Below are 24,503 nucleotides of genomic sequence, written 5' to 3'. Positions count from 1 at the left end.
TTTCTATGCAATAATACAGAGGTCTTCACTATAGATGACTGAACCTCGAGCACACTCCAACCACTGCTTTTAGAGCAGAGTGGTGGTTGGTAACCTAGACAACAAGCTGTCAACAATGGGAACTAAAGAGGAGCATATCAGACAAGTTTGCTGAATGAATGCATTTTCAAAAATATTTAGCTTGGCAAGCCCTATAAGTTCTACTGTTAGTTGAGATGGGAATGCCCCTTTAATTGAGTTTTCAGACAAGCTTTATATCTGCATATAATGGGAATGGGAAGAAATATCAAGAGGGTATAAAAACATTTGTAATCAACTTACCCTAAGTTGCTAATAATAATAATAATAATAATAATAATAATACTATTAAACAAAACACTCTTTTGGGTCAACTACAGGTCCACTATAAATAACTGAAATTTTATGCTTAAAAACACATTTTAAAAATATGAACACTACTGAGCACAATGATACCCAAAATATTTGGTAAACAAAAGTAACAATAAAATAACCCCTCAAAAGTGGTCAGTGCTTTAATTTGTTGATGCGAACAAGTTGTATTTTCCTCAGGGGGGCTTCTGTAGAATTGGAATGTCAAGAATTCCATCAGTGAAACAGGAGGCAACTTACAGATTAAATTTGTAGCGCCAAATCATAAAGAATGTTGCAGAATGACCTTCACCAAAGTGATATCTCCTAAATTTGACTCATATATTTACTCGGCTCAGGAAATGGTTCCCCTTATCAAGTCCTTTCTTTTATTTTGTTTCCACTTATCAGACAGAGCCATGAAGAAGTAGTCTGTTAGCAACATCGGGACTTAAATGCTACATTCATAAATCTATCTTTTATGGTTATACGGATTTTAAGGATTCTGTTTAGCTGGTAATTATTCCACCTCCAGCGGACAGAATGATTTATACAGCTCCGCCGTCGCCTGATAACCTGGTGTTTTTCCCCCTCTTTTGCTATCAGTATTGAAATTATGAGAGAAATCAGACTTCAGTCTGAACTGTTTCCTTATTAGGTTTGATGAAGGGTCTCGGCACATCAAAAGATTTTCTTCTGTGAGGTAATGGCTAATTACATTTACATCTGAAGCCCAGAAAATTTATTTCATTCAGCCTCTTATTTCGATCTTAGAGCCACATTTACTCTTTTTTTTTTTTTTGCGGCCGGCTAAAATCCATGTGATAGTTTTTGTCATGGAACAAATGGAGAACAGGTGCGGAACGTATTACAATGAAAGATTTTAAAGCATTTAAGATGAACCAAGTATTGTGAATAGAAAAACATGTTGGGTGCGTGTAAAGGTAAGTTAGTTTATAAAAATTTGTCAGTACGGCAATGTGTGGGTGGTTTGGTGATTTATGTATGTAGATGGTAGATAGATAGATAGATAGGAGATAGATAGATAGATAGATAGATAGATAGATAGATAGGAGATAGTTAGATAGGAGATAGATAGATAGATAGATAGATAGATAGATAGGAGATAGATAGATAGATAGATAGATAGATAGGAGATAGATAGATAGGAGATAGATAGATAGGAGATAGATAGATAGATAGATAGATAGGAGATAGATAGATAGATAGATAGATAGATAGATAGGAGATAGATAGATAGATAGATAGATAGATAGATAGGAGATAGATAGATAGGAGATAGATAGATAGATAGATAGATAGATAGATAGATAGATAGATAGGAGATAGATAGATAGATAGATAGATAGATAGATAGATAGATAGATAGATAGGAGATAGATAGGAGATAGATAGATAGATAGATAGATAGATAGATAGATAGATAGATACTGCCAAGGCTGTGAATGGGGGGCATAAAAGCACTGTATACTTATCGTTTGCCATCATCTGTTTTATTAAACCTTTCAACCGGACAGGAAATGTCGATTTAGCATAGACAGGATTTACTGTCCACACGGCACACCAATGGAAGTTCAGTGGGTGGCCCTGGATCTAGCATTTGAAGACAAATAAGATGAGCATGTATACAGCTTTGGAACAAATGGAGAACAGGTGCGGAACGTATTACAATGAAGGATTTTAAAGCATTTAAGATGAACCAAGTATTGTGAATAGAAAAACATGTTGGGTGCGTGAAAAGGTAAGTTAGTTTATAAAAATTTGTCAGTACGGCAATGTGTGGGTGGTTTGGTGATTTATGTATGTAGATGGTAGATAGATAGATAGATAGATAGATAGATAGATAGATAGATAGATAGGAGATAGATAGATAGGAGATAGATAGATAGATAGATAGATAGATAGGAGATAGATAGATAGATAGATAGATAGGAGATAGATAGATAGATAGATAGATAGGAGATAGATAGATAGGAGATAGATAGATAGATAGATAGATAGATAGATAGATAGATAGATAGATAGATAGGAGATAGATAGATAGATAGATAGGAGATAGATAGATAGGAGATAGATAGATAGATAGATAGATAGATAGATAGATAGATAGATACTGCCAAGGCTGTGAATGGGGGGCATAACAGCACTGTATACTTATCGTTTGCCATCATCTATTTTATTAAACCTTTCAACCGGACAGGAAATGTCGATTTAGCATAGACAGGATTTACTGTCCACACGGCACACCAATGGAAGTTCAGTGGGTGGCCCTGGATCTAGCATTTGAAGACAAATAAGATGGGCATGTATACAGCTTTGGTATATCCCCTGCAGCCCTTGTAGGATCGTAAAATAAACATTTACACTGAAAAGAACGCTTACCGAAACCGCAGCAGATTTCAATTAAATAACTGAACACAGCATCAAATCTGCACCATCAAATCTGCTGCCGATCTGCTGCAGATCCTGTAGGAGTGAACGCACCCTAAAGGAGTGATCCAGAGAGAAGAAAAGTTCCTCTTCTGCACTCCGTCACTCCACTTCACCCCTCTGATTACACTGGTCAACAAATTTTCAAAAGTTGTTTGGTTCAGAAATAAAATTATCCATTTCTTAATGATTTTTATGTGCTAATTTTAAATATCACAAGGAAAAATGCTAATTTGCTCTAGTTTCTATGATATGGAAGAGTTGTCGTGTTACTGTTTTGTGAATTGTATAGAATACAGTATAATAGCCGACATATTTATTACTTCTGCAATCATAAGGAAGCAAGTTTCCAGTTCATAAACTTTTGAAATATATTCATAGGAAACTTAGTTCTATCTGAAATCACATACAATTTACAAGCATATCTGAGAATTTTTACAAATTAATTATGTTTATTGAACTCTGTAATATAGGTCCTTATTCAATGGCTGATCAGTGCATTTACACGTCTTTTGTATTCATACATGGGATTGTCTCTGATAACTGTCCAACAGTAATCTGCAAGCATTGATGGATTCCATTTACTCTGATACCTTAGGCTAGGTTCACACTGCTTTTTTACAAACAGTTTTTTTCATCCATTTTTTTTGCAAAAAACGGATGAAAAATGGATGCATTTGTGTGCATCCATTTTGATCCGTTTTTCCATTGACTTCCATAAAAAAAAAAAAATGGATCGAAATGGATGCTTTTTTTTTACGGACACAAAAGTAGTGTTGACACTACTTTTGTGTCCGTTAAAAAAAAAGGATCCTTTTTTTTTTTTTATAATAGAAGTCAATGGAAAAGAAGATCAAAACGGATGCACACAAATGCATCTGTTTTTTTTTCGCAAAAAAAGGATGAAAAACACGGATAGCAAAAACGCAGTGTGAACCTAGCCTTATACCAAAACTATTGGTCTTTCTAAGATGATGCAATATATCAGTTGATGATGCAATACTGATGATGCAAACTTTTCCTAGTATTGTATCACAGGCTATGAGAAGTATAGTAAGTGCGTCTATATCTTGAAAATTAGAGCCAATTTCAAAATTCGAACATCCTTTTCAATCTTAGCACCCCAAAATTAGTTGAGTTCAACTGTTTTCATGTCAATACCTTTTGGCTATTGACCAGTGTTATCTCTCATGTGAACTATCACAGACTAGAGTGGTCAGGAGCATGTTACATGCATTGCATGCGGGCAAAACATGGCCACATACAATGTTGCCTTGACATTGGTAACTTTGGGCAGCTATTGCCCACAACATGCTCCCACCCCCTTCTAGTCTCAGATGCTATCACCAGAGAGGGTCAGAGGGAGGAACTTTGGAGCCAGAGACCAGAAGTAGGAACTTTTCTGTCCTCCGGATAACCCCTTTAAGATATCAGATGCCTGGTTAAGGAATATCAAAACAAAATATACTTCAGTAAAACAGTATGGTGGTGTGTTAAAAAAAATGCTTCTCGAACATAAAAATAAACAGAATTGGTATTTCCAGGTACAGAAATATCTTTTATAAAGTTCAAAGCAATTTACTCCATAAGGTGAGAGCAGAAGAAAAAAGTTAAATGCCAGAATAGCTATAGTAAGGAAAAGTGATTTAGACAACACAAAAGTTTAAGGGTCATTTTTTTGGTCCAGTTTATTAAAAAAAATAATTTATATATAAAATAAAATTTATATAAAAAATTATAAAATATATATAATATCTACATTTAGTGTTGCTGTATTTCACTACACAATGTTTTTGTTTCTCTCTCTTTCTTAGGACATAAAATAGCATACATAAAAAATAATATGGCCACTAAAAAGGGCAACTTGTCTTTACAAAAAAAAAAAAAAAGGTTAAAATAATACAAAATATGACATGTTTTCATAGATCTTAGTGCTTGGGTGCCATTTAATCTTTGTGAAACTCTCAGACCGGCTCATTGATTGGTAACATAGCAGAGTTTGTGGATGGAGATCTCTACACAGGCTCACATTACCTAATGGGAAGGGAATGAGGCAACCTAAGATAATCCTCCTCTATGCGGCTAGACATCAGCTCAATGAGCTGTCTGTAGTGTAGTCATCCTCTTGTGCAGTGTAGTCATCCTCTTACATAATCCTACTGTATGTAGACAACGTAAACTTATAGTAGACAAGACAGTCTAAGAATACACCGGATTAATCAAAGTCTGTTGAGCTGTTTGATAAATTTGCTGAATTCTTAGATTTAGTCTACATTAAGTTTAGACCAACTATTAGTTGGTATAAACTGTGCCCAAATCTTGCATCAGAATTCTGGTTAATTTTTGATGCACAATATAGCATACTGTCATTATTCTGAATTTGAGAACTGATGAACTGTAACTCCGCCTGGATGTGGTAAAAAAGAAAAACGAGACTACACCTAAAATTCTAATATATTACTGCATGTGATTCAATTTAAAATTGTCCTACCCCTCTGATTCCCTGTATACTGGTTATAGAGCACGCCCACAACACTCTTCCATAGAAGTCAATGAGCTAGCTCCAAACTTCAGGTTGTATGGTCCATGTGGCTGATGTAAAGCATACCTATAAATGCTGCTAACAGCTGCTCAGGTAAGATGGCTACAACCCAATATAAAGTACCAAAAAAATAATCTGAAAATAAAATTTAAAATAAAAATAAAAAAGAAATTAGACAAAACATAATATGTTCAAGTATCTGAATTAAATTAGAATATTAAGAAAATATATGTGATTTATTCCCTTTAATTCTCAAAATGTTAAAAGTTTCTAATGTACTGTATCCACAACCTTACTATATGACATCACTATCTATTTGTTCAGAGCAACACGATACATAGCCACACTGACATAACGGTTTTAAAGGTTAGAACTTGCACCCTAGTGAGCCTGATCCTCATGTTCTATGAGAAGTTATATTCAGTACAACTGCAGTATGTGTTTCTTTTGACATTTGGAAGAATTGGCTCCATATTAGCACAGATGTACCTAACTGTTTTTTTTTTTTTTCAACTTTACAGTCATAGTATTTTTTTTAAAGGAGAACTCTACTGATGTCTAGAAGACATGTCAGGTAAGTCTACAGGGTAAAGGTCTGGAAGGTCTACAGCAATTCTTTCTGGATAGCAGCTTGTTTTCCAGGCTTGCTAGTTGCAGTGTACGGTACATTTTCTGGACTTGATAAGTGTACAGTACATTTTCTGGACTTGATAAGTGTACAGTACATTTTCTGGACTTGATAAGTGTACAGTACATTTTCTGGACTTGATAAGTGTACAGTACATTTGCTTGTTGCTTTTTCACCTGGTCCAGAGAATGATAAGTGAGCAGCAATGCATTCTGTACTGCATGCATCAATGGTCAGTGTGCAAGGAACCCATCCTGCTCCCATACATGCTTTCCATGGCGCACTAGATGGCAGCTGCATTGGTGTGTACAGAGGATGCATTCTGCTTCTAGGAGAGAATACCAGACAATCCTTCCTGCATTGCACAGTCTATCTCTACCACTGCCTACAGCCTATGAATATGTCTCATTTTACACCACCTGCTTGTTAGGTACACCGTCAGCAGGTATTACGTCTTGCCACTGGTTTCCAACCTTGCCCTTCCATCTCTACCCTTTCTCCCAGATTTCAATATAGCACAATAATCAGGGCCACAACACTATTTACTTGTTTCAGAATCAGCCTCTGTGTGGGTTTAATGGGCAGTTTAGATTCAGCCAGGCCAAATCCAAAACACTATGTAAGCCCTGCTACATACCATACACTGCTTTATTAAGTGTCTTTGCCCTTCTATGCAGTTTTCATTATTCCCTATGCTAGGGTGCCATGAAAAATATGCATTTCTTAATCTTATAGAAATGTAAAATGCCTGCATCTCAGTAAATACAAGAGCAGGGACTCCTGTTGAAGACAGGTGTCACTGCTCCTACAGGGATTCTTCGGAAGTCAATCACAAAAAAATTGCATTCAGTCACATCTAAAATTTGAAACGAGTTCTATGTGTTCCTTACCAATTTGCTTATCCCTAGACAAAACTATTAACTTTTAGACAGACGCAATTTTAAGTAAATTCAAGTGAAAATACTTTATAAATGGTTAGAAAGCAGTGCAGACATTTTAAAATACCAAATTTAAAAAAAAATAACAGAGCTATGTTGATGGAAAGATTACAACTAGCTTCTGAACAAACAAATTAAATTATAGCTAATATATTTTTGATTAGTTTTGTGCTCCATTTAGGAGGAGATGTTGGTTCTTCTCCGCTGACCAAGCTGAGACCATTTGCTCCTTATAAGGTTGTCAAAGCACCAACCTAAATAACATCATGTCATTAACTTTAAACAGTCCGTTAACTCTCTTGGACAACACTAGATATGCAATTTCCTGTATAAATTATCAGCATTCTAATAAAAACATTCTTCTCAATTGGGAAAAGAAATAGTTTGACTCAGTTCACAAAGGAGACAGAGATTAAAACTGGAGGAAACCTCCTACTGTGTCCTGGAGCTTTTCCAGCTTATTGTTTATATTGTAAACTCTTTAAGACAGGGACGTCTTTATTACTTTATTTGCTTGTGTATAAGAGATCAAAAAGCCTATTGTGTTCTAATATGACTTCATTACTTGTATATTTGGAATATAAATTGCAGTGTATACTGTCAGTGGCATGAGCAAGCGCTGAATAATTCAATCACTCTCTATGACTGAGCAGTCTTTGCCGTACTGTGGTATGATAGCATACTGGGGCTGAGACAGGATGAACACTTACTTGTGGAGTGGGAGCATCTGAACAAAAACTTCCTGCTCAAGTATGACAAATGGACCTCTTTTGACCCGTATGTGGAGGTAGCACGGCATGGGAATGGGAAATTATTTCTTCTCAAGCCACTTTGGCTATTTCACAAAAGACAGCATGTTATTTGTACTACTGTATTTCAAGGAAAATGTTAAAACAAAGGGAGAAAAATAAAAATAAATCACACACAAAAAAAATAAAATAATAATAAATAAATAATAATAATTATATATATATATATATATATATATATATATATATATATATATATATATATATTTTTTTTTATTATTATTATTTATTTTTTTTTTTTTTTGGGGGGGGGGGTCTTTTTATTTTTTTTGTATTAGTTATCCTGCCATATACATTGGATATCCGCCTGGCTTCTATCTCTTTAACCGCCCAATATACTGTACTTTCTTTTCTCGAATAATTATCCATGTATTCTAAGGGAGAAATAAGCTGCTATGATTGTGCCTATGGCATACGCCAGGGAGATGGTGCAATTTTGCCCCTTCTCCCTGGCCTACATCTGCCGTATCTCTGATGGGAAGGCAGGGGAAGCGGCAAGGTGGGAGGAGGCGTGGCCTGTTCCTGCATCTGATTTATCATGATTTACCCCTGCTCGCATGCGCCTCTCAGTTATTCCATACGGGAAAAGGTGGCATGGGATTTATTTAAGACGCCGTTCTTTATAATTGTCCCATATAAAGTTTCACATATGGCAGTATCAATGGTTAGAAGTAGTGTCTTATATTTGCATGGAGCTTTTATGTTCCCTTTGCGTTTGCCTGGCTTTCGGCATGTTCTTTGGTTTTCTTCCACCTCCAAAAATTCTCATTGATATGTGACTTACTATAAAATTGCCCCTATGAAATGTATTCAATATTTTCCAAAACTGGCAACTCAAGTAATGCAGGTAGTTGTATTTTTTTTTTTGTCAGTGTTTGAAGTTTGAAGTCAATGTTTGAACTCTTAAAGAAAATTCAGTTTCTTAAAAAAAAACAATCTGAGCAGGCATTTACATGGATGATGCACTATTAGGCCATGTTTACACGGCCTAATAACGTATGGCCGTTATTGCTGACTGCAACAACGGCCATGATTAATATGAAAATATGCGTTACCTTGCCGTCTATGGAATTCTGGACCGAGCGTATACACATAGCATACGCTCCGGCCGGGATCTCTAGCGGCGACACAAACAACTGACATGTCAGTTTTCTGCGGCCGCTAGTCATTGAATAGCGGTTGCAGAAAACCCTGTCAGTGCACACTGTGGAGCGAGCTGCACTCTCCATTGTGTGCAGTGAGGAGTTCTGATGTGGGTGTGCAAGGATGTGCCCGCATCAGAACTCAGTGACTAAAGATCATCCAGGATTATCTTTTCTGAGAGCGGCCGGTCTCATACAGCGTGTGGACATAGCCTTAACTGGAATGCAAAAGTTCCAAAACTGTTGAAATTTTCTTGCTGCTGTACTGACTCTGTAGCACATGATCCGTATTTGCATACCATGGAAGGAACATTTGAATGCTAAAAAAAACCATACTCCCTTGCACCAGAGTTAGGACACTGTAATACCTCTGGTAGGGAAAGTAATCATTTTTATTAACAAGATGTAATAATATTTTACAGCATTTTTTTTCTTATAATACTATTTAATTTTATACGGTTTGTAAAGAAAAAAGAAAGTCTGTAAGACAATTAGAAATGTATCAGTAAAATATACTTTACAATACAACAAATCTCTTCAATGCTGCGAATGTGAAGGATTCTAGTTTTGGGGAAAAAGAGCTGGTTTTAAAGGGAAGATTTTCAAAGCTTTGTTTTATGAGTAACTTTTCAGAGGCATGCAGTGAGCTGCTACTACCAGTGTTCTTTATAGTGGTGGAAAGGAATAGCCATGACTAAATCACTTCAGATGTCTTTCTGCTTCCAATGAGGATTCGGCTGCTGTAATCCCTCCAAATACTTCTCTTCCTCTGTGGCCCGCGTCTTTGTTGTCTAACTTAGGAAAACATGGAACTAATTGCTCTAATGTAATTTAAATCCAGGGGGGGAAACGTCAACATTGGGATTTTATGAGATTAGCTATTATTATCTAAATTTGATAATTTGGATAAATACGTAGAAAAGAGAGAGAGAAAGAGACATTATGGTTTCATTTGAATAGTCTCTGTAGACGTGCAATGTGGTTATGTAATTGTAATAAGTAAAAGGATGATAAAACAAAATCTAGTAGCAAAAAAAGATAAAAGGAAAAAGAAGGAGGTAATGTTTCACTGGTATTTTCTGCATCTGTTCTAAGTAAATATGAACTAGATCAATAAGTGAGACACTGTCACTTTAAAAAATTTTTACACGCTTTGATCGGTCAAGGTCTGGGTGCTTAGTCTCCAACTGATCACTAGATAGAGCCAGAGACAGTGCATAATAAGCGTCTTCTCTCACCAGCTATGTGCATGTGAGCCACATAAATTCCTAATTAAAGTTTATAGGAAGTCAGGTATAAAGGGCAGGGGGGGGGGGGCAGAAGAACTCAGTTGTGCACTTCTCCCAGCTAGTTCTTTCAACTTCAGGGGAAGGGGGTCTGAAGTTCGGACCACTGCAATGGAAGCTTTTTGGAAAGAAAACTAGAAACTTGTAAGGGGGTTTAGGACATCCAGCAGGCTAGAAGTGGGTGGGGCAAACAATCGGGATATGTGTAGCAATGGGTGATGGGTGTAGATTGCAGAAAAGCGAGAGAGTTGCAAGAGATAATATAGCTATTTCACTGTGCCATTGTGTCTAGGATATTGTGGAAACCCTGCTTGCTTCAAGATAAAGAAGGTGCTATGTTCTGCCTGGAGAATAATTGTCTTGTCTCGGGTTGCCATAGTGGTTAGACAACATGAGGACCTAAATTGTAGGTTCGCTGAGGAGGAAGCTTAGGACTACCCATGCAATTGAAGCTGTATCTAGTGGGATTCTGTGTGGTAGAGGAAGGCTTCTCAGTGATCCACAAAGGCAGTAGGTTCTTTGGTCAGTAGTAGAGATGAGCGAACCGGGTTCAGGTTCGAGTCGATCCGAACCCGAACGTTCAGCATTTGATTAGTGGTGGCTGCTGAACTTGGATAAAGCTCTAAACTTGTCTGGAAAACAAAGATACAGGCAATTACTATTTCCATGTTTTCTACATAGCCTTAGGGCTTTATCCAAGGTCAGCAGCCACAGCTTATCAAATGCCGAAAGTTCGGGTTCGTATCGACTCGAGCATGCTCGAGGTTCGCTCATTTCTAGTCAGTAGTTGGAGGTGGGTGACTCAGTAGGCACTATTGCAGAGGTAGGGACATGGGACAAGTATGTGACAATGAGAACTATGTTTCACCGTTTGCGACTAATTATTTTCGGTTTAGCCCATATAAAAGTGTATTTCTTACACTTATCTCCCCTGTTGAGTCTCATTCTATAAACTGACTCCTCTAAATCTCGGCCATCGCTTGTTAGGTAAACTGTGTCTGACTATACGTTTTCTCTGTAGAGGATAAATGTAGAATTGCATGCTCTTTTCTCTGGCTCGTAAAGATAGGTCCCAACTATTGCAGTTCCCCTATGAATAAATTCCAACTACTGTAACAAGTCACAGAAATAGGAGTTCTCTATTTAAGACCCCTTTAAATTCTTGTAGAGATCATGGCTTTGTTTTTCTCACACGAGGCCCTTGAAAAATGAAATAATTGCATTATACTTATTTTTGGAATTCAGCTACATTTCTGCAGTTTTGGTCTCCAATGTTGGTCCAGTGATGTGATGTCCACTGAGACATACAGAAAATCATACTTTTGTTTCTAAGCAGAGCACCATTCATCAAGGGTTAAACAGGCGGTATATATATATTGGGTAACCAAATTCTTTTTTTGAAGTGTGTACTTGCCTACAGCTGGACAACTGATCTGGCTGAGAACAAATCCCAGAAATATCTTTCCCTGCTCTTTACATATGTGCTTTGCCCATTGCCCAACCACCTGTCCAAAACGTGCCTGGTTTATGTTCTGTGATATAGTTCAAACAATGTTTGTCTTGCATTTTATGGCTAGAAATCCCTGCAGTGTTACAACTGTTCACCAACGTCCAACAGCTTCCAGTAAGTATCTATAGCTACAGGTGGAAAGGAAAGCGAAAACTTTATACGTATTGCAAAATCTGTGAAGCACGAAATACTATTTGTAAAATGTATGAACATGGAGGCTCCTTTTATACATAAACTAGACTGCAAAGAGATTGTAAAAATAAATGTTCAAACTTTTTTTTGTTTTGTTTAAACAATAGAAATTGATAGGAGTAGGATCCATCTGAGTAGGCTCTGTTCACATCTAATTTTTACCTTACGCTTGAGCTGTATCCCAGGTAGATACCACACAGTTATATTAAACTGATGAAGAGAACATAAACATTTTTCAAACACTTTCAAGAAAAAAAGACTACCAGTGCAGTCCTCCTAAATATGGTTCAACTCAAATGGTTTTTGGTTGCCGTATGCATTTGGAATTCTCCTGGCACATACAGCAAGCATGTCCATAGACCGCAGTCTTCTCTTCTTCTCTGTTTATACAGATTCTGACAGGGTTTGTACTTTTCTGCCAGATGTATTCCATAGAGTAAGATCGTTTCAAAATATATATCATGGGAAAAGACCAAAGATGGGTGCAGCGAATTTAGCAGAAATTTGATTAATTGACAAAGCAATTTTTTTGTTAAATTCATTAACAAAATTTGCAAAAAAAAAAAAGAGTTTATTCCCTTGTCCATGCTCCCCTGGTGTCCTCTTCCATGTCTTATGCTCAGGCAATCACTGACTGAGGGACAGCACTGCGGCCAGTGATTGGCTGAGTGGGCTGTCACTCTTGTGTCTCGGTGCTGTCCATCAGTCAGTGATTGCCTGAGCTTGTGGCTGAAGACACAGAGGAGCACACTGAGGGAGCGTGGACTGGTAGATATAGATTTGTTAAGTTCAGTTAATGAAGCTTGCAAATTATGTGGTAAAAATTTTTGAACCTTGCAAACTAAATTTTTAAATTATTTACTTATCTCTAGAAATGACGTATGATGGATGGAGGTTTACGTATAAATAACATATCAGAACATAAAAAGGCGAGCATTGGTTTTCAAGCGAGTAACAAATAATTGACCATATTTTCCCTCCTCCACTCATCTTTTCTCAAAACTAATCCAATAGTAACCCAGTAGGTCTACCTGCTGGTTTGTATGATATAATAGTAATATATTATTTTCTTTATTATGTTTCTGGGGCACAATATTTCTAGATTTTCCATTTGTCTGAATGACACATGCCTTTGAATGGTCCTCTGAACAGCTGTATGTCTTTGCGGGTTATGATCTCCAAGGCATTTTAACCATGTCCAATTCATGTTCTTCACAATGCAATTCATCCTTGAATTCAATTAAAATAAACTTTATGTGGGTTTTAAGAGGAACTGCGTAAATTTCATGTTGGATTTTTGTTTAAAATTGAAATTTTCTATGTAACACTACGCTAAGTGAGGCTGTTCTGCATTTAACAGAGTTTGTATATAATGTTTCAAAGGCGTGACTTTTAGCGTGAGGTCAAAAAACAAATCGACATTGTGGAACATAATTACATATGGGAATCTTTTCTTCCTTTTACCGAGTCTGGTGATCTAAATGCAGGCCTGTTGCCACTGTCTTCTGTTCTTTTGTGTCCAAGGAAAACAATGAAAATAGGATGTCCACATTTCATTGAGCCTCATGCCAACCATAAAATTGTCATCACACTGTATATCCCAGTATCACATTTCATTACTCCTCTTTTTAACTTTCCTCTTGTGTCTTGTAGTATTCCTTGTTTCATAGGATTTACAACCATTTAACTCTAGATATACTGCACACAGGTAGCTAATCTGATTTTTTTTTATTTGACTATCTATCTAATAATTATAGAATTATATATATATATATATATATATATATATATATATATATATATATTAGAGATGAGCAAATCTGGCAAATCAAAATTCGCTGTGAATCGGGCTGTAAATTCACTTCGTTCGGCAAAGTGAATTCCCAATCATTGTTAAGGAAATTCGTAAAAAAAAAAGGCTGTCTGTAACATCATTGGGCAGGAGAATAGTATCAACCATAATCTCTAGCAGCAGTCCAATCAGCTGAAGGCCCCTTTGAGATGTCAGAACCTCCCTCTTACATTCTTTATAAGGCGGTTCGTTTACAGAGGTGGCCAGTCAGCTGTGTGTAGAGGAGAGAGCAGGATAGCAGCAGGCAGTTACAGCAGAGTAGGGAGAGACTAACAGAGCAATTTAGGGACAGATAGGAGAGCATAGGATAGGAGGGCTGATTGTAGGTGATTGTTTGTCTACCAAGTAACTAAGTGCCTTTGGGAATTTACTGGGAACAGTGAAGACACAGTGCATATTATTCACTCACTGGGCACTGTAAACACCTACTCCTTTGTGTTGAACAATTTTTTTTTTCATTGCTGAACTGAGTGTGCATTTTAGTTAATCAGTGCTCGCACTCTACTGTGTTAAACAAATTTGGTTTCATTACTGAACTGTGTGCTTTACTTAATCAGTGCTCACACTACACTCTTACTGTGTTAAAGAAGTTTGGTTTTATTACTTAACTGACTGTGCGCTATTATTAATCAGTGCTCGCACTCCACTCCAAGGGTGGGTTTACACTACGGAATTCTAGTGGATAAACTCTTCGGAATTTCAACGGCTGTATGCGCTCACGGACGCGCCTTTCTATAGACGCCATTCTATGGCCGGCTGATTCTGCATTCCTCCGAAAGAGTTGACATGTCAGTTCTTTCGGCGGAATTCGGAAACAGCCGGCCCATAGAATGGTGTCTATGGAGCCGGCAGAAAGGCGCGCGTCCGTGAGCGCGTACAGCCGGAGGAATTCCGCTGAGTTTATCCGCGAGAATTACTTAATGTGAACCCACCCCTACTGTGTTAAACAAATGTGGTTTCATTACTGAACTGAGTGTGCGCCTTGCATAATCAAAGCTCGCACTCCACTCCTATTGTGTTAAAGAAGTTTAATTTCCTTAGTGATCTGAGTGTGCGCTTGACATAATCAGTGGTCGCAATCCTCTCCAATGTGTTCTAAAAATTGATGTTACGCTGCTGTTTTACCGATGTTCACCGCTTTCCTGAGAGAAAATTGATGTTACGCCACTGTTCCAATGATTTCCACTGCTGTCCATGATAGAAATTGGATGATTGACTGGCTGATTTTCTTTTTAAGTTGTGATTTTCCATTTTTTAACACTTTTACAAGAGCATACATTAACAAATTTGTCCATCTGTTATACTTCCAGTACTGTAGCCACTATAGTTTTGCTGTTTTATTGAAATTTGTTAGGATTCGATTTGCAAATCTTAATGAGCTTGACCCAAAACTTGCAAAGTTTGCGAAACAAATTTCCACCTGTTTCGGTCATCTCATACAACAGATGAGAACATAATTTTACAAATGGTAGAATTTTTAAGCCCCTCTCACAGCAGGAAGTCCCAGCAAGAATTCAGGAAATGAATCCAATCCAACCACTGAGTCCCACGTAAGCCTAGGTTTTCCTGTTAAATACTTGTATGTCTACTCTCTAGCCCGCACTAAGCAGGCAATGAACAAGCAAGCAGTCAGCCATCACAAATATGTTCATAAAGCAACATTCAGTAATGTTTTTATTATAGTGTATCATGACAGTCTGTACACTAATACTACATTGTACATTTGTTTTTAATAACTACTTTACCTATAACTTTGTTGAGAAATCTATTCAATGGAGACGATTTATGCGCCAAACATGTCAGATGGTAAGAGTTTATTTATCCTTAGTCTATTATTACCCTTTCTACTTTAGCACTGCTTCCCTGCCTCAAAAATGAGATTTCTACTGTGTAGTGTTTCCTTCTTATACATTTACCTGCTGCCGAGCGCTGTGGTCTGACCCATTTATATCATATAGTACTAAATAATTATGTTATTATTATGTATTATCAGCCCTAGAGCTTAGGAGCAAGAAATTCACAATAGAGGAATCTTACTCTGAATAGAATATATATATATATATATATATATATATATATATATATATATATATATAGCATTAGATTTATGGATTTTTCCTTCGCAGAAAGTATTGATTACAATTCATGAAATCCTTTTGAAAAGTATATATTGACACACAATTTCCCTCCTATGAAGCATGAAGAAGAAGAGCAAATATATATTGATGCAGAGGTTCCTTTTACTGCAATGGAGATTTCAGGATGCTGCATTATATCTGCTAAAAGGATTAGCTGGCATTAGTCTTCAAGTGCTGTAAAGTGTGATATCGACTGTGACCTGCCTGCTCCTCAGGGGACTTAAAGGACTGAGTCGTGACATGCTGGATCTCAAACCAATTCTCAGTGCAATTAACTGTTTGACCTGTGGGATTAAAAGCCGTATCATTTAATGAATTGGACTTCTCAGCCGAGTTAACTGACTACTGTGTTTTCCAAAAATATTCTATACTATTAGTTTCAAAGTCTTTGTGTCAACTTTGGTCTGGTGTGGCAAGGGGCAGTATTCTCATTTGTAAGAATTATTAAAGTTATAAGTTTCTCACAAGTCCCAAGACTGTCAATTTATTATTTTATTGAGTTCCTTAACTAGGATCTAGTCAATTGGATAGTTTTTCTTTTATTACTGTATAGGCCAGTCTACAATTATAGAAAAGATAGACTGTAGACCTTGTGCATGGAGTTACAGTAGAATGCTTTTATACTGTCCTACCACAAAGTGTCCTTAAGGCTCTTTTTACACCTCCATCATGGCTTCTGTTACAACTGAATGATACCAATTGTGCCTGATGGACCTCTTTGACCTACAATGGGGTCCTTTGGACTATGGTGTATTGTCTATCATTTTGACGCAAAGAACAGCACAGTATTCTGTAGATATATTAGTGCATGTATCGTTCAGGCTGAGTATCTGAAACCAGTGTATGTAGGGTATTACCAGAAAGGACACAGACAGTGAGCCCTAATCTGGTCCCATCAGCTGACCCTGCCAACTTGCCATGACAGTCCTAAGTGACTGCGGACAACCATGGAGACAGTCCCTTCTTGAGGCTACAGTGAAATATAAAACAAGAGACAAGAAGCACATATAGGGAAGGTCAACAGGCTGGGGCAAAAATTAAATGGGCAGCAAAGTACACAAACAGGATCCAATAGAATATTCAAGCAACAAAGCTAAAGTCAGGAAAAGCCAGGAAAACAGAGCCAATAGAATATGCAGAAATGTTTAAAAAAAAAAATCTATTAGCCAGCATGCATACCAAGGCACTGCTACATTTTATAGGTGATCAGGGACCTGGTCCAGGAAGCGATTAGACCAGACCTCTGAACCTCCATGAAAAACACTAGAGATAAGCGAGTACTAAAATGCTTGGGTGCTCAAAACTCAAGACAAATATTTCAAGTAACAAATCCCAATGGGAAACTCGACTATTTTTGCAGGGGACCAAAGCTCTGCACAGGAAAGGTTGCGTGAAAACCTGGAAACTTTTGGAAATGATGGAAACAACACAGAAAAGGACAGGAAACAGCAGGGGCAGCATGCATTGATGCCTCTGGGGCACCAGGTGCACTGGACGCAGCACAGTGGGGATAGGTATAGCTGAATTTTAGATCCCAGCCAACCAAGAGAATGTCAGCAACAGGACATATTGACTACTGACAGCAGATTTGGGGGTAGTCGCATAGAGTATGTGTGTAACTGGTGCTTTTTTTTAAGGCACCATGTGCACAAGACACAGCACAGTGAGGATAGGTATAGCTGAACTACAGATCCTAGCCAGCCAAGAGAATATCAGCAACAGGACAAATCGACTTCTGACAGCTGCACTACAATTCCAAGGCAGCAGCCAAGAGTAGCAAAAACAAATATATGTTTTAAAAATGTTAGGTCTTTAGAAGGACTGTTGGGTTCTTTGTGTTGGATTCCTGACTCACCGCACACTAATTCCCTGCCTAACACTCACCCTGACAGACAGCCTCTGTTTCCCTAATCTCTTCCAGCCAACGCCAATGTCTGACGTGAGTACCAGGGGATCGGATTCCTATATGCCCAGGTCATGTGATCTGGCCAGCCAATCGCTGCTATCGACATGTAGGGTTCCCATGTGATGCTAAGAGCTCCCAAAGACTCTCCTACATGATGATTGGCTGAAAAAAGCTGCCAGACATACAGGAATAGAAAGATGCCATGGTCTTGAGTATTCTCGATATACTTGTCCGAGTATCATCGAGTACCCTAATACTGGAACAAGTACCAAGTTCGGACGAGCATTCTGGTTTATCTCTAAAGCAAAAACCTTTAACACACGTGAGATGACTGATAACAAAACAATTTTATAAGGGCCAAAAGCCCAGATCACATCCAGTAAACCTACCACTAAGTAAAACGTAACTTTTAATAACTTTCAAATAGAAATAATAAGTATAAAGTTGTGCTCATTAAAATCACAGAGCTTCCATAACCTTCTACAGTGAATCAACCTATATCTGTATAGTCATAGTAGCTGCAGACTACTGACTACCTCGTAGTATATTACTATCTAACTGGGCTATGAAAGCAATGAATTTAAAATCAACCGCACAGCCCCTCAACTAGTTTCACCCACACATGGGCTTCATCAGGAGGAGGGCTTATGTGAGGGCGGCGCCCACTAAAGGGCCTTATTTATAGTACTCCCCATTGACATCATCAAGAAGCGACGTATCTATTCAATATAAACACTGCTATAGGACCTTTGTGATCATGTGGTCATCAATAGCCTATCAACTAATGCCATGTCAGACGCCGTGTGTCCATTTCCTATACAAGTAGTCACGCCCCTCTGGCGCTCACATGACGTCCTAACCTAGTCCACATCACTTCCGGGTCCACTCCAGACTCGGATCACATGACTAGGTCACCTGACCAACAGCATCATCACAGTCAGCCATAATGCGGTCATGTGATCGCACACATCCGATCATGTGATACCTACATCATCACCAGTACCTAATCCGATCACGTGATCGCATACATCATCTAAGACCGCCCCCCAAATGTGACGTGCTCCCTTCTAACACTCTAGAAACTTGTTTACATGTAACCTAGACAACCCAGTCTTCTTAGCTTCAATATATTAAATATCTGTAATAAATCAAACTACTAAATGTACTACAACCCCATACAATAAAGTATAGATCATTCATATAAATAAATAACCATTTATTATAAATAATTTATAAATTATATTAATTATATTAACTATATATACACAAACCCACTATTAAAAATTCACATATCAATCTATACAGATTAGAGGTGCCATAAACCAAATAAATAATGTAAAAACAGTGATTACAAAATAATCTAAATATACAGTACTAATAACAGTACTAATAACAGTAAATATACAGTACTAATAAATATAAATATACAGTACTAATAACTAATAAATAATGTAAAAACAGTGATTACAAAATAATCTAAATATACAGTACTAATAACATATGTAGAGTGCCAGGTAAGTAACACTCAGGTCCCTCTATCCAAGGTAGGTACATATAGGTAACACGTACTATTAGAGGAAGGTCTATATATTTTATTTTAGAAGCATACATATTATATTATACGAAACAATAAAGTATATACCAAATATATAGATAAATGTGCGATTCCGACATTATGTCCTAATTAAACTGACATATAGCATCCCTAGATACATCCAGCTCAATGATGTCCATATAATTGGGGGTACATTCACAACTTAATAAAAAAATAAATTTTTTATAAGAAAGCTGAAAACGAAAAACCTTCATTGAGCCCCACTAGGCTCATGCTAGATAGACGGTGTATCCACCTAGCCTAACAATAGGAATTGTTTCTGGCAATTGAAACAATTGTTTCTGGCAACGATTGTCTATCTCAAGGAGCCAGTAAATATATAGATAAAATTTTGAACCCTTTTGTTTCTTCACTTCCTTCTTTTCTTAAAGACACAAAAGACACAGTTCGTAAAATTTCTGATATCACGGTGACACCCTCTACACATTTAGCAAGTCTGGACGTTGAGTCCCTTTACACTAATATTCAACACAGTTTGGGTGTAGGGGCTGTTTCTTATTTTTTGAACACAAGGAGTTGTTATTTACAGGAACACAATCGGTTTGTCCTTTGTTTGCTGGAATATGTACTTACTCATAACTTTTTTCTCTTTGATCAACGCTTTTTTCACCAAATCCGTGGTACTGCAATGGGGAGCACTTGTGCACCAAGTTATGCAAATTTATTTTTAGGGTGGTGGGAGGCTGAACACGTTTTTTCAGATGATTTAGTTTTTTTCACGAGTCACATTCTTTTTTGGGGGAGATTCTTAGATGACGTTTTGATTTTGTGGGATGGGGATAAAGAGACTTTTGACAATTTTGTGGACATTCTTAATGACAACCAATTGGGCATGTACTTCACACGTGAGTTTCAAGATCGGGAGATTAATTTTCTTGATCTGACGATAACAATAGATGATAATTTGAACTTACAAACAGATATATACCGCAAAAGTACATCTACCAACAATTTACTGCATTGGACAAGTTGGCACCCAGAACCCCTAAGAAGAGGGATCCCTATTGGCCAGTTCCTGCGGGCTCGCAGGAACTGCTCAGAACAGTCTAGCTTCCTAAAAGAATGTGACAATCTTTCCAAAAGGTTTCGGGATAGAGGATATCCCAGGAAACCTATTAAGAGAGCTTTCCATCGGGCTCTAGGAGAGAATAGAACTACATTATTAGAAGAAAATAGGGATGAAATTAACGGATCCACCTCCAAAATGATTAGATGCATAGGTACCTATGATGCTAATGCATCTAATATAATGTCTATTCTACGGAGACATTGGAAAGTTCTGTTGGGGGATCAGGACCTAAAAGGAGTGGTTACCCCCAGACCTAGTGTGACATATAGGAGAGGCCAAAATCTCCGGGATTTACTGGTTCACAGCCATCATCAGGCTGAAAGCAAGACTACGTGGTTGAAATCAAAAGTAATTGGGTCACATCCATGTGGTAGATGCCAATTTTGTAAGTTTGTCCCTACCACAAAAGATTTTACGAATCCCAATGATGCTAGGACGTACCAGATCCGGCAGTTCATAAACTGTAGGACTAAAGGGATTATTTATGCGGCACGATGTGATTGCCCGAAGATATATGTGGGGAAAACGATCCAGGAGTTTAGGAGGCGAATATGTAAACATGTTAGTACCATCAGAAATGCTGAAGATACCCCACTATCTAGGCATGTCCGTTGCTTTCATGGAGGGAGAGTGGAAGCAATTGAATTTGTAGGCATTGCCCAACCACAATTGGGACCTCGGAAGGGCTGCTTGGATAGGCTGTTGTTGAGGGAAGAGGCTAGGTGGATACACCGTCTATCTAGCATGAGCCCAGTGGGGCTCAATGAAGGTTTTTCGTTTTCAGCTTTCTTATAAAAAATTTATTTTTTTATTAAGTTGTGAATGTACCCCCAATTATATGGACATCATTGAGCTGGATGTATCTAGGGATGCTATATGTCAGTTTAATTAGGACATAATGTCGGAATCGCACATTTATCTATATATTTGGTATATACTTTATTGTTTCGTATAATATAATATGTATGCTTCTAAAATAAAATATATAGACCTTCCTCTAATAGTACGTGTTACCTATATGTACCTACCTTGGATAGAGGGACCTGAGTGTTACTTACCTGGCACTCTACATATGTTATTAGTACTGTATATTTAGATTATTTTGTAATCACTGTTTTTACATTATTTATTAGTTATTAGTACTGTATATTTATATTTATTAGTACTGTATATTTACTGTTATTAGTACTGTTATTAGTACTGTATATTTAGATTATTTTGTAATCACTGTTTTTACATTATTTATTTGGTTTATGGCACCTCTAATCTGTATAGATTGATATGTGAATTTTTAATAGTGGGTTTGTGTATATATAGTTAATATAATTAATATAATTTATAAATTATTTATAATAAATGGTTATTTATTTATATGAATGATCTATACTTTATTGTATGGGGTTGTAGTACATTTAGTAGTTTGATTTATTACAGATATTTAATATATTGAAGCTAAGAAGACTGGGTTGTCTAGGTTACATGTAAACAAGTTTCTAGAGTGTTAGAAGGGAGCACGTCACATTTGGGGGGCGGTCTTAGATGATGTATGCGATCACGTGATCGGATTAGGTACTGGTGATGATGTAGGTATCACATGATCGGATGTGTGCGATCACATGACCGCATTATGGCTGACTGTGATGATGCTGTTGGTCAGGTGACCTAGTCATGTGATCCGAGTCTGGAGTGGACCCGGAAGTGATGTGGACTAGGTTAGGACGTCATGTGAGCGCCAGAGGGGCGTGACTACTTGTATAGGAAATGGACACACGGCGTCTGACATGGCATTAGTTGATAGGCTATTGATGACCACATGATCACAAAGGTCCTATAGCAGTGTTTATATTGAATAGATACGTCGCTTCTTGATGATGTCAATGGGGAGTACTATAAATAAGGCCCTTTAGTGGGCGCCGCCCTCACATAAGCCCTCCTCCTGATGAAGCCCATGTGTGGGTGAAACTAGTTGAGGGGCTGTGCGGTTGATTTTAAATTCATTGCTTTCATAGCCCAGTTAGATAGTAATATACTACGAGGTAGTCAGTAGTCTGCAGCTACTATGACTATACAGATATAGGTTGATTCACTGTAGAAGGTTATGGAAGCTCTGTGATTTTAATGAGCACAACTTTATACTTATTATTTCTATTTGAAAGTTATTAAAAGTTACGTTTTACTTAGTGGTAGGTTTACTGGATGTGATCTGGGCTTTTGGCCCTTATAAAATTGTTTTGGTATTTGAACCATCCAGATTACCTACCTTTAGGGCACTTTATTTTTGGTTTGTTTGATGACTGATAACAAGTCCTACCAGTCAAACCTCCATGGATGCAGCACAGCTGCGGAAAGGCTAAGCCTCCCAGCCAGTGACATGGGTCGGTGGCATCTCCGGTAACTGGGGATGCCGTCAGGTATCCATGATGTGACCCAGCAAGTGGCACTGGAGCTGGTCATTTGGATGTACTCTGACAGCATGCAGCTGCCAGTGGCGTCTCTGAAAGTCTGGAAGGCTCCAAGCACTTGATGTATCTATATAGATACTTGAGAGAATGACCAAAATTGACACTATGGGGGAGATTTATCGAAGGGTGTAAAATTTAGACTGGTGCAAACTGGCCACAGCAACCAATCACAGCTCAGCTTTCAGCTCTGGTGATAGGAAAGAGGAGCTGTGATTGGTTGCTGGGGGCAGTTTGCACCAGTCTAAATTTTACACCCTTTGATAAATCTCCCTCTATCTATATAAATAATAGAGAGTGGTCCATGTGCCACCATGCATAATACTATATCTCATACTTGACCAGTTAACGTCCATGGCAAAATTTGGGGATAGCAGATAACAGATTTACTATTGAAATTCACCACATTTATTATATGTTCACACTTTTAAGACACTGAATTATAGTTCTGCAAAAGTTTGTAGGCTGCAGCTCCACACCCCTGGTCTAGACAATCTGAAAATGTGCCATATTTATCAAATAACCTAAATTATTGTGACAGACAAGATTGTCTGTCTAAATTTTATGTTACATTCTGAATGTATGTATGTATGTATGTATGTATGTATGTATGTATGTATGTATGTTCACCCATATATACAGCTTTCAGAAATTAAGGACAACTATGCAATGTCTAAGAATACCTCCAATACTGAAAGCTTCAAACATGCCCTCAAAATTAATCTTTTCAAACAGGACTTTCGGGTTCTCTACCTTGGTTCACAACCGTCCACACACACACACACCACCACCACGACCTTCCCATCAAGCATTTAAACCTGTACATGCAGACATTGGTTGGTGGTTCACTGGTTCACTCACCCCTACCTGCACTGTCCTATTTATAAACATTGCAGGTCCATAGTAACAGCGAAACACTTTCCCAAACATGCCTTTCGGCTCCATCCTCTCATAGTCTGTAAGGTCTTGGGAGAAGGGCCCTCATTCATGTATGGTCTAACCATTACATGTGTATCTCTTTAATGTCTGATTTTCGTCTATGTACTTACCTCCAAAATTTTAAACTGCTGCAGCATCTGTTGGTGCTATACTACTACTACTACTACTACTCATTTATATTTTATTGGCTGTTGGTACATTCGTAAAGGGTCATTGTCCTAGGTCCAGGAATCCTAATAATTGCATAGTGGTATATTTTAAAAATAGCATCAATTAGAAAATAATGCAGGCATTTAGCAGTAAGTGGTACGTAGCATGGTGTGGGGGAATCATTTTATAAAGAGACAACTGAAAAAAACATTAAAGACAGTGAGATAATGGTAGCTGGCAGCTGATGTATTGTGGATACACTGCAGACACAAGCTGGAATGTAGTTAAAGTCAATTAGTAGCTTGTAGTCAACAGGGTTCAAGGGAAAGAACGGGAATTAAAGCTATTTATTTTACTTAGCTGGACAAGAGTTTTCAAAAAGACGGCAGGAATCAGCCTCTTAACTTCTGCTCGGTTTTCAGTAATAAGTGGAGTGCTCAGCCAGGCAGTAATGGGTTATGAAAATGAAATGCAGATCACAGATTGAACAAAATGATTGCGTGTTATT

The sequence above is a fragment of the Dendropsophus ebraccatus genome, chromosome 11 (genome assembly GCF_027789765.1).
Source record: "Dendropsophus ebraccatus isolate aDenEbr1 chromosome 11, aDenEbr1.pat, whole genome shotgun sequence".
Taxonomy (NCBI): domain Eukaryota; kingdom Metazoa; phylum Chordata; class Amphibia; order Anura; family Hylidae; genus Dendropsophus; species Dendropsophus ebraccatus.
This window is presented reverse-complemented; position numbering follows the sequence as displayed.